The sequence below is a fragment of the Bradysia coprophila genome, chromosome II (assembly GCF_014529535.1).
Source record: "Bradysia coprophila strain Holo2 chromosome II, BU_Bcop_v1, whole genome shotgun sequence".
Lineage (NCBI taxonomy): Eukaryota > Metazoa > Arthropoda > Insecta > Diptera > Sciaridae > Bradysia > Bradysia coprophila.
The window spans coordinates 9,902,931-9,915,797 of record NC_050735.1 but is presented as its reverse complement, the minus strand read 5'-3'; the positions used below and the strand labels follow the sequence as shown (position 1 = coordinate 9,915,797).

At 35.3% G+C, this 12,867-nt stretch overlaps 1 protein-coding gene across 2 annotated transcripts in view; it reads left to right on the top strand.

Moving 5' to 3' along the window:
* Nucleotides 1–3,296: 3,296 nt before the first annotated feature.
* LOC119071504 overlaps nucleotides 3,297–12,867 on the top strand; it is a 181,986-nt gene continuing 172,415 nt past the window's right edge. For both annotated transcript variants that reach the window (XM_037176376.1, XM_037176367.1), the window contains exon 1: nucleotides 3,297–3,571. The gene's annotated coding sequence lies outside the window, so the exon portion shown is untranslated. The remainder of the gene's footprint in view (nucleotides 3,572–12,867) is intronic.

The following is a 12,867-nucleotide window of genomic DNA, read 5'->3' as shown; positions in this document are numbered from 1 at the left end:
GATGGCAGTGTGGAGAGATAAGACCCTGAATAGACTTAACTCATGCATTTACCAAACTTTTTACTCAGCTATTCGGAAGGAAAATTAACGAGTACCACACATCGATTAGGGTGGAAAAATAACTAAAGTTGGTTCATTGGTTCTACACAGAGAGAAATCCTGGATTAGATTTAAATCTTTTTCGGATTACATATAGGACCAAATTTATTTTTGGATTGAAATCTAATTTTTCGAAAGATTACTTGCATTTAATCTTTCGAAAATAATCTGTCAATGGATTAGATCGAAATCTTCAAAGAGATTACAATTTTTTTTTATTTTGAAATTAAAAATTTCTTTTCAACATTTATTTGAATATTGAATCAGATTTACTTGTTTTATTTATTCTGAAATTGGGAATTTTATTTGTTTAGTTGAAATTAAATGTTTTTTTTGTACTTACTTTGATCAGGATTTGAACTCTTTCACCTCGGTACCTCCGTATCTCCAGTCCTGTACTTTACCACTGAGCTATTGGGTTCTTAATCTTAGCAAGATTAATTTCGAACCGTTGTTACGGAGATTTTAATCTTTCAAAGATTAAAAAATAATCTTCTGAACGAAACCTTTGTACCAACTGAGGTAACCATCATAGTAAACGAGTTCAAATCCTAATCGAAGGCAACATTTTTTTTTCTTCATTTTTTTAATTATTCAATAAATGATTATTATATTTCATAAATCTGGATAATCAACGATAAGGAAGTTGAGCCTGGCAAAAGTATTGAAAAGTAGGAAAATATTATAATAAAACGATATTTTGCGCCCCATATTTAATTGTACAATTGATTAAGAAGTATAACGGACCAATTTGCATGGAAGAATTTATTTAATTTTGCAACTTTTGACTTGTTTTGATGATCGGTGAAAGAGTTTCACTGTTTCAAAAACTGCAAACGCCTGAAACAGCACCAAATTGCTTCGAACGCTTAGCTGGGACCCTAAGCTTTCAAATAATACCAAACACTTCATCTCCGGATCAAAGTATGTAAGATTTGTGATATTAGATATGTGGTGGCACCCAATTTCAAGCAAATTTCAAAATATATGGGTCCAAATCTTCGATGAAAACTCAAACTAGTTGCCTCTGTTGCGGAACACCCAAAAACTTTTTCATCGTTAAAACATTGGAAACTAAACGTGCGAAGCAAAAGAATTTTTTTTGAACCAATTTTAAAAATTACTTAACTTTTACATCAGTTTAAAAATATCATTTTTTTGAAAATTCGGAAAAACTGCCGGAAAAACGGAAAATTTTGAAACAAAATTTGCATAAAAAAATTTGAACCTTTAGCTTTCGTTTGAGTCCAATATCACCTGTGTAGCTTCGATTGCCGCTACACAGAAATTCATCGAAGTTACCTCTGAATCTAAAATGTAGATGGCGCTAGAGGTCACTTTTTCAAAGTCTCCCAATCGTTTTGCAATCCCCAAATGCATATTTATCAATGGTAAAAAATTCACGCTTTTATACCAAAATGCTCCAAAATGCAGCTAGTGAGCCCTACTGAGCGAATGAAGGAAAAATCATCTTGCCCAGCTGCGGATTTGAACACGGGACCTCTCGATTATGAGTCGAGAGCTCTAGCGCCAAAGCCACGGGTTCAGACAAAATGATATTTACTTCGAACGCATTTATGTTGTGTAGAGTGCTAGATTCAAGATTAGATTAGATTAGATTAGATGGGAGGGTGTAAGCCCAGCACCTAAGCCTCAGATGGGCCTGTTGTGCTATTGTACAAGTCTCTTGATCATATGGACTGTGATTTTACATCATATCTCTCCCGACTTAGATAGTTCACAAATCGACCGTGTGTTAACGTCCCATACGTTGTGAATTCTCCAAGCCGTGGGGTGGTATGCGAAGACCACAACCATCACTAATTGACCTGTACATTTTCCCGAAGATGGCGCTATCAACATTGTCATGTTGTAGCTCTTTCTACTATTGGCCTTATGTCGATGCGGTTTCTTTTACGGAGAGAGCGAATGTTGGGTTTCTTGATATTTCCGACTTTGTTACGGTTACGGCTATTAGTTTTAAGTAGTAGCAAATGTCTAATCACTATAGGCCATGAGTTGTCTCTTTGTACAAGTCGTAGTTCGTCATATCCCTTGACACCCATACAACGTATCAATCAATAGATCTGTTAAACCTCGCGGTCATTTTGGAGTACAAGATAGTTTCTGTATCTTGGGATTGTACCACAGCAAATTTGTGAAAATTTGCTATGTGATTTTGGGGTGTCAAATGAGAACCCGAGGCGTTTTTACCTTACCTGCATTAAAAGTGACTGCCAGATGCCATACGGCAATGTGACATTTTCGTACATTAATCCAGCACGTAATTTAGCATTAGCTTCTGGTAGTGTCGATTGTTAATCCGTACACCGACGCCACGAAGCACATGTTAAATAACAAAGGAAACAATACAATTGCTGATATCGCACAACGAGGCGAGAACCACTTCATCGATCAAAGAGAAAATGAGCTACGAGCACAATACTTTAACTTTGTCAATAAAATCTTTAAAATAATTTCACCATTTAACCATTACAGCAAAATAAAAACACTAAAGCTGCAAAAGTTGTCACAAAAATCGGATAAAATCGAAAATGAATTCACACACAGCCACATAAAAGAAACACTTTTAGAGAGCAACGCATAAACACGACCGTTCTCTGTGACTGTGACTGTTCGACTCTCGTTTGAGGGTTAGTTGAAATGCAATGGAAATGATTAAGTTTTTTTACGATTTGTTGGGAAATGATTTACTTTCAGTGGAAAAATTTGTGTTGAAACGATGATTGAGAATAAATTCCGGTCCTGATTTCAAGAGCCAAGCTGATACCAAGCTCACCGAGCTGTAGAAGAACGAAGATCTAGATTGAATGTGTGATTGCGATGACATAACGATGTTAAAAACGGATTCTAACTCACACATTTTTATATTATTTTGACAAAATTAATGAATGCATTCAAGATAAATCGAAAGATTTTGAAGAATCGTTCAGACCTGGTATGTACATTCATTGATATCATTATCATACACAGCAAGTTAAATTTTAAAATTTTAGTGTTTCCATATAAAAATGTTGCCAACTTCATACTGTTGCAACACCATCGTAACCTTCGTTAAAAATCATTCGTTCATTCATCTTGTTTATTTCGCTGACGTTAAGCAATCATCGTTCAAATCGTTCAATTGCATCAGTGTGTGTCATTCAGCCGATTCAGCGCGTAAGTTCATCAGCACATTGAAATTCATTTTTAGTTGTGTTTCGGTGCTCTATTCTGTCTATTCGGTGTCTGTAAAATTTGATCGGTCTCGCGTTTAACCGAATAAAAACTTGTGTTATTTGTGCGAAAGAAAAATAATAATCAAAGTTTAAGGAGTAAAACTACGAATACCAAATAAATATCGAATCGAAAGTGCATCTCAACAGTGTTTGATTGATACCCATATCCACATAAAAACATAAAAAGGAATAGCAGTTACGCAAATTACGGATTTCAAAAGAATTTAAAAATGGTGAGCCTTTTCTGTTGTTGTTGTTGCATCCAATTCGTTTTGTTCTTCTTTTTATGATTCGGATATTCTTTTTCATTAGAAAATAAAAACGCGATGCGGATAACCACAGAAATTAAAATAATAAAATAAAATGTGTGGTATTGGCGACTCGGTATAAATGGTGGTATTGATGGAATGTGAACGAATCGGCCTTGATTGAATAGAGTAGAAAAAAATGAAACAATTTTTAATAACAAAACTAAAAACGCTTGCTCGAGCAAATTGTTGATGGAGATGTTGGTTTTTTGGTCAACAAATTTTCGATTGGGCCATATATGCCTTTTTATCAACCTGATGCAATCACAAACACGTGTTGATTGTTTCTTGTGGAAATTATTTTCTTTTCGGGCATACGGAAAGAATATTCCATCGCAAGACCAGAATCTACTCACGAAATTACCGCGCTTTTGCTATAATTTCACGGTGACACGGTGACGTGTAATGATAAGTTTGTTTGCTTGAAACAATATTTCAAAAATAATTTGAGATTTTATCTCATTCTCCAAAGTCGGTATTATACTAAATTCGGCTGTTATATCACCTGGCAAATTTGCATTTTAATTCGCTATTTGTGTAACCATAATCCAGCGTCAAGGTTATGTGTTTAATGAAAAACCTGTATACTGTCTTTTGTGATGGTCAATAAAATATTTTCAAAACGCTTTGTGATACTATTGGGAAGTGACCTGGGAAGTGTGGATCGTAACGATTTTTAAATTGAATTTTATTGGTCTGTTCTAGAAATGTGAACGAATGGAAGGCGATTTGCTAAATATGTATCTAGGAAATGAACAAAACACAAGTTTAAAATCTGCAACACATAAGGCACTATTAAATGTGCATTGAGCATTGAACAATTTCAATGTTTTGACACCAGACCCATCGAACTTAGTGACATATTTTTGGCCGAGACATTCTTTTTTAACTTTTTTTTAGCTTTGAAAGCTTTGATGGCTCATTTTTGTGCAAATGTAAAAAATGTAGAAGACAACATGTATTCATACAAATATGAGCCATCAGTGGTTCATGGCGGGCGGGCTTGTAAAAAATATTTTCTTTCTGGTATCCGAGTCAAAATTTCCCGGTAACCAAAAACGTTAAAGTGATCTCGCTGTATACATTTCCCTCTTGTTTGTACAGCTATCATTCACTTCCGAGAAGAAACTTTGCACCACATGAAATCGATCTAATAAATAAAATTAGTATTGACATGACTCAAATTCCCATCAGAGGGTTCAAAAAAATGTTTGGCCTTGTCTGAAAGAAACTGAACAGGCATTCATAATTACGGGGATTGATTCTTTTGAAAAACAGCCTTTCGAAATAGGATGAATTTACCAATGGAATTTCCTATATGTACCTAGAAAGGACTTCGACCCTAGAAACCAACACTACTTTCAAAAAAAAAAAAATCTTCGAAGCTTGTGTGGCTAGCTAAAGGTCATCAAAAACCGAAAACTTGCACTGTTCTTACAGAAATTTCTCGAGGTATACAAAACGAACATGGTCGTGTGGGGTATCATTTGAAAAATAATGTTATGTGCTTTTGGGCCAAATATGGTCTTATGTGGTCTGGATGCATCTACGATGAAATAGAAGTAAGACCCGAAAGTACGTAAAATTACCTTTCCAATGACATCCCACACGTCCATGTACATCTCGTGTACCTCGAGAAACTTATGTAAGAACATTGTAAGTTGTCAGTCTTTTTCGGTTGAAAACTTTAACTGCACATGTTTCAGTCTAATAAGTCCCTATCCGGCTCAATAGTACATGTGATTACCTTTCTAATGAGAGCCCACACGACACTGAAGTGTAAATGGAGAGATTTTTGTAAGAAAAGTTTTCGGTTTTTGATAACCTTCCGCCACACAATCTTCGAAGAATTTTTTTGAAAGTGGTTTTGGCTTCTAGGGTCGAATACCCTTCTAGGCCAAACATATAAAAAAGTCCACTGGAAAATACGTCCGATTTCAGCAGGTCGTTTTTGAAAAGAATCCCTCGGGATGAAGTTAGGCAAAATGTAATTACGGTAAAGTGAAAGTTTAAAAATCAATTATTTCTTAACTTAACTACTCCATACACAACAACGGGAAGATGGGACAGTAAAGCAAATGAAAACGAATTTTCTTTCAATTAAAAGTTTCCATTTTCTTCTTCGTCCAACTTGACGTCATTAATGTTCGTCCATTCTCCTCTAATTCATCGACAATGGCACAGATTGAATATCCACACAATCTACACTGTGACCAAGTTTCCCATCTCTATGGTGAAATAATTGACGATAACCATTGTAGGACGGTGCATGGAAAAAGTATTTTCTCGTTCCTTCCTCTTCAATTTTAGAGCTCCACTTAACGAGACTTTGAGCTGATTTCACTTTTCATTGACAAGTAGCAATCCATTTCTAGGCTTGTGGTTCTTGAGGCTACGACAAGATTTCAGCATTTGGAAGTGGCAGCGCTGGTAATTTTTTACATTTCGGTTTGACAATGGACAAACTTGGACAGTAGAATTCACCCACAGTGCCGAAAGCTGACACTTCCAAATGAGATGACATAGTTGTCAACAGACCCTAGTTAAAGCGTGAGACGAGGCTCGAATATTGAATTTGAATGGTTGCTGTGTTAAGATAACTTTTGACTAAAATCCTTCGCGCCACAATATAGGTTTCACATCTGATCTACTTGTGAGTGCTAGTTGATTTATCCAGCTTCGATTGTACCAGTTACAATTCGACATAAACAAGCGAAACTCACATTATTTGTAGACCGTAGAGTGAGAGCAGTGATACGCTAACTGAAAATCGCTCTTTAACCTTTGGTACAGATAAAAGTTGAACATCCAGTCAAAATGTACATTTAACTGAAGTCTATATGAGCTGGGTAGGGTATACACATCATCGTAAACCATAATTCGCAGATGGCTGTCATCACCAGCACATTTCATTTTTAAACGAAATTTTAATTAAAACATTTCTGTTGCGTTATCAGTAACGTCAATCAGGCAGGTCTGTCCATTTCATTTATTAACCGTAAAACAACGGAAAAAACGTAACGCGAATCTATAAAAGAAACCTTTCATCCGATTGTTGTTGTTGTTAAATAAACGAGACTTTTATCTCAGCTTTTTTATTCACATTCTTTTTGCTATGTGCGCTTACTGTTACACATTTACAAACCCGAAAGAATAGAAATTTATTTGCGAGCACAAGTACACCCAGAGCCGAGAGAGTCTCAATTTATCCATTATTTTAATAACAATAATTAATTTCTGAATTTCATGAATAATTCATCACTCGACCAGATTCACCTTTCCACGAAGTGACTTTTCGTTGAAACGCGATATACAACAGCCTCGCGATCCAATACAACATTGTACACAATAAATTCATTTTTTTACTATGGCTATCAAGCATCACCATCGAAATAGGAAACATTGATAGAGTGTAAATCATGTGAAGATTCAGTTTGTGCCCTCCTAACATTGATTAATATTTCAGAGGAAGGAAATAAGGTCGCCGTTGTGTATAATATGAACGTTGCAGTAGATCGATAAAAAGCAAAAGGAAATTTCTAATTGATGCAGAAAATTCGTTTCATTTTCATTTCAAAAATATTTTTTTCTCCGCGCTACTCTTGCTTGTGGATTTTGTAACGAAATCGGAATTTTAACAATGTTATTCGGACTGCTGTAGGCTTGGTTCTGATTTGTATTTTACGCTTTAAATATGCGAAATAACTCACAATGCATTTAGACTAGAGCACCGGTGTCGATTCAGTCGACAATGATTTGGAACGAGTTTCACATCGAAGTGAGAAAAATAGTAGACCCAGATAACATGCAGACAGGTAACGTATAAATGTCTGCGCACATTGGTGACTCATGTAAGAGATAAGTAAAATCAAATTGTAGTTAGCCAACCAAATGACACCAGTTGGACGGTAAAAATGTGAGAAAATTTTGACTGATTTCTCGCCTAGTTTTACTTGAAATACAGTTCAGGTTTCACTATCAGCAGCAGCGCGCGATAAATAATAATAGGCTAGGCAGTCCCATGCAATTCATGGTGTCAGAATTGAAATAATTTTCTGTTGAAAAAAGAAATTTGGTTCTGTTGTGGAAAACTGAGCTATGCTATATAGTCGGTTATTGCATTGTCTGACAATAATGGCTTCATTTTGAATCAAATTCCGATTTTCTACAATGTGTGTCGGATTTGATATGTACTGGATCTATTCTCGTTAGGTCACTCCTATCATAATCAGATTTCACATAGGCTAGGCCCAATTCTACGAAATCCGTTTATTGAGCTAAATGGTATGAGCATCGTAACGATCGAAATTGTCTTTACAAGGAGATGAATCACAGTGGTTGCTACTGCCGAAACAGCAATGGCCGCCACTCGAGATTTTTGCACCTATGTGTCAGTGCATGTCGTGCATGTCCTCAGTACTTGCTTTTGAACTTGAATCACTCAACACATCGGTTTGTGTCTCCTTAGGGACATCCAACGGTCGCATAAACAATTCCACCGTAAGCTCTACTTCTCCTGAAAGTACATGCAATTACCTTTCATATGACACCCCACACGACCATGTACGTTTCGTGTACCTCGAGAAATTTCTGTATGAAAAGTGTGAGTTTTCAGTCTTTTTTCGGTTGAAAACTTCAACTGTACATATCTCAGTGTGGATGAATTTTAAACCTAACAAGACCCTATTTGTCCCGAAAGTACATGCAATTACCTTTCTAATGACACCCCACACGACCCTGTACGGCTCGTGTACCTGGCGAAATTTCTGTAAGAAAAGTCCATGTTTTCAGTTTTCGATCACCTCCCACCAGCCACACAAGCTTCGAAGAATTTTTTTGAAAGTGGTTTTAGGTTCTTGGGACCAATACCAATCTAGGCACATATAAAAAAGTACAATGGAAAATGCGTCTGATTTCAAGAGTATGTTCTACAAAAGAATCCCACTCTCTAAAGAAAATGGTGCGAGTCAATCGGTTCAAAATTCGAATATTTGAGCTAAATTTCTTTGACTAAGTTTTCTGTCTCAAAAATTCAAAACTAAGAACTTTTCATGTAACTCATGACAGTCCTTCCTAACATTCTGACGAGACAGACGAAAGTTCTACGAAAACAAACCTATAACAACCACTTCTGATGTACAAGAAAATAAAAATATCGACTCGCCCGCTGACTTGACATGGCGTTGATTGCGTTATGAACGGGTCTCTTCTTGGTTCTCGAATGTCTTTGTCTTTAATTCTTCATACAAAATAATGACCGAAAACCTAATAAAATTCAAAAATAAATGTCTCCACCATAATTTGTACAAAAGCCTCCAGTTATTTGATCACAAATTAAGCGCTAAATCCTTTAATACTTTTCACCAATTAACACGTAAAAAAAACCGTTCAAAGCGTGTGCATATCCACGCTACAAACCAGCACATAACATTCTATTTTGATAGATTCAATCAAATCCCAAGTCGTACAAATAAATTATCAAAAGAAAAGCATTTCAGAGAAAGCGATTGTCATCATCATGATCGTTTAATATAAGTCCTACGCACGTGATAAATCTTAAACATCCAGCCGGCTTTTGATTATTATTTGATTTTGTATTTGGCTATAAATCTTAATTTTAGGCTTTGAATTTCCGACATTTTTCCCTGTATGTTTGTGTGCACATTTGCAGTTAATTTACGCATTGCAATTGTTAAATGAATGTTACTCCGAAAGAGAGTGAGGAGTAGTAGACACATAACAGACTGATTGTGGGATTGTTTTGTGCAAAATAGAAATATATACAACATCGGACTCAGCGGTACGGCCAGTGTTGTGCATAATAAATATGATCCTCGTTTACATTTCGTTATATTATGTTGCACAATATAAATATAAACTCTCCGCACACACATATTTTATTGCCCGTAATCTAATTAATCTCTTTCCATTTAGTTATAATATAGTTGCGCATATTATGACTGTAAGCGCATAAAATAGCCAATGATGAAGCTGAAATAATATATTTTCACGTGCTTTAGACGTTTATTTGCAACGATAATATTAAAATTTGTTCCGATAAAATCTTCAGATTCAAGATTTCTTGATTCATTTGCTGTGGATGCTTTTACTGGATAAATACTATAATGTGCATGATCTGGTGCGTGGTGGCTACATTTTGATATATTCGTTATGTGGTTACGGTCGTTTTAAGCGTCTTTTTTATTCTCTCGAAGATTTACAAATTTGATAAGTAGCGGAAATCCAACGAATAACTGTCTTAACCGCTTAGAGAAATGTATATATGTGTGGTTCATTGAATTTTCTTTGTAGTTTCGCAGATAATTTCTTCTTATGCGTCTGCATCCATTGATCAAAATCTCTTTGAAAATTAAGTAATTATTGAAATTAATATTCATAAAATTGTGATATTGTTGTGGTTTTACGGTACTACTGGTTCAGCTTAATTGAATGAAAGTAACTATTTGAATGAGAGTGACGAGTGTTTGATTAACTTTCAACAAAGACCGAGTACCCGCGTGCATATCACAATGTGTCGATCAAAGGATTAGAGTTTGAAACCTGGGTCATCATGACTCATGTTGTTACAATAGAAGAAAAATGTTTGCTCTGGCACGTATGTTTTTGAATGCTGGGACCGAGCGTGATCTTAAGACAATTCTTTTCATGAACCCTTATGGGTGCCAAAGGTGCCAAATGAAATTAGAAAAGAAAATTTTTATTAAAAGACTTCAGGACAAGTCATATTTTAGAAATTTCAGCTTGTCAGACACGACAGGCCTAGCAATTAATTTTTTTCCTCATTTTATATTCATCATTTGGAGTCATTGCCATCATTTTAACAGCAATTTGACTCTATATATACTAAGTTGACTCTAGGCTTTGACAGAACAGGTTAGAAAGATCCTCTTAGTCCTTCACGAAAGTGGAACATCCATCGCTCTAAAACATTTATTTGGAAAAAATCCACTGAACCGTTAAAAATTTGCTGCTGACTGTCTTCGTAGGTGTCTAACCTCGTTCTGTTAGAACCTGGAGTCGACTGAGGTACCATAATATTTCGTCGTTGATAGTGCAAAAATATGGCATAGGCTTCGAATAGCGTTCTGATAAGCGACTCTTCCTAATAGGTAGTCTGATTAAAGATGATCGACAGCTCTATTAAAAGTAGTCCATGCCCCACACACAAAGCTTATAGAATCTTTACGACCTAATTGAAATATAACAAATTGATTCATTCAAAATGAATAACACAGTGAAACCGACAATGATATTGTGTTGCATCTGCAGACCAAAAAAATGAGAAACATTGTGGGAAAGTCTGAAACCACAAATTTACTTCAAAACATCCATTCTTAGTGCTATGTTAACCGTATTTTCTATGTCCGCCAGTTGATGATTTTAAAATTAATTTGCTGATTAGTTTTCTTCGTTTTCTTTGTGAAAAAAACAAAAGTGGCCAATGTTGTTATAGTCATGAACTTGAGTGTATTTCAGTCGCAGTATTCTATTACAACGAAACTGCACTCGAGAGTTATAAATCTACAATTGACGGAAGAAAAAAATTAATTGAAAATTTAATGAGACTGGCATACTGGTGTCGGGTCGTCGTTTTTTTTTTCTTCAATTTTATTTACAATTTCGAATCGAATTCCCTTTTAAGAGTTTCATTTTTATTGTCGACTTTAATTACTAATGTGGGCGACGGGCGTAGTATCACTTTCGTTTTGCTTAACTTTATCATTTTCTCAAGGTGCAATATGTTAGTTCCGAATATAAAACTGCTGTATTGAGTCGAACAGACCGACCAATAAAATGTGTTAGTATTGCCACGCCAGCCGTTCAATTAACGCTGAACCGAAACAACAGTGATTCCATGAACTAAACAAAAAATGAATCATCCGTCGTTTCGTTTGTTCTTTTCTCCGTTATTTTTCTTTCAGTTCACCCTCGTTGATTCATTAAAAAGAGACGGGAAGAGACTATCATTATATTTTCGGATAGTTTCGTGTTACACTTCCTTTCTGAATATGTTTCAACCGGAAAAATGTCCAAAATGTAAACGGAATTCTTCGAATAAATATTCTGTAATAACAAGGTATGGCTTAGCAGACTATACATGCATGATCTATGGACAGCTTTGCGTATTATTGATATTAATTTCCGCTGAAGTTTTGCGCACACATGAATACTGAAAGAAAGAAAACTATCTCTCACGTCATGTCCAATCAATATCAATTAAAATATTTAATTTTATTGCATTTTCCCGATGGAAAGAAAAGAAAAACACAGCAACAGCAAACATACAAAACATTTGATTTGAAAATAGTAAACAAAACATGATTTATAATGGGTTACAGCCAATTAATCCTCCCATTTTCCATATGTATATACATCCATACGTTTTCATTCACAAAATGCATCTCTCGAACTGCATACGTTTGTTTTAACTAGGTCCCACCTTTTGGGCGGGTCAGGTCCCTTGACTGATAATTTTTTTCAATATCTTTTTGATCATTTTCATTGTTGAACTTCCGAAGCATCACTGATACAAATGCCTACATTTGATCCTAATTTATTTTTACATATGCTGTATTCCTAAAAAAATTGTCAAATTTAGAACATTAATATATCGATTACTCTATACATTACAACAAAATTCTTCAAAAAATCTTTGAACGTAAGACCGAATGATCTTTGAGTTCTTATGTTTCTTATAAATTTGCAGCAAGATTTTCAATCAACCAATCAAACTCGTATGAGCTATGTATTATTCTGTTTGATTGCCATTTTGTCGAATTGAATCAGAGTAGATGCGAAGTTTAACGAATATGGAACGATGAGAGGCCTTTTCACTTTGGTAAAAAATTTAAAAAAAACCCATTTCGTAGAAGGATGAATTCCCTGGGAACGAACAAAACGCCTTCTCATTACATTTCGTAGAAGGATGAATTCCCTAGGAACGAACAAAACGCCTTCTCGCGACATGTACCACATTTCATTTGAAAGCAGGCATTTTTCTGCCGTAAGACAGTAAAAACATCTTTCTTTGGTATTTAGTAGACGGATTTTTGTTAGTCAACTATCAGATTTGTTAGTCAACTATCAGATTTGTTAGTCAACTATCAGATTTGTTAGTCAACTATCAAATTTGTTAGTCAACTATCAAGTTGTTAGCAGTTCACTAACAAGAGATGTTTACCGGTTAGAGGCTGGGCATG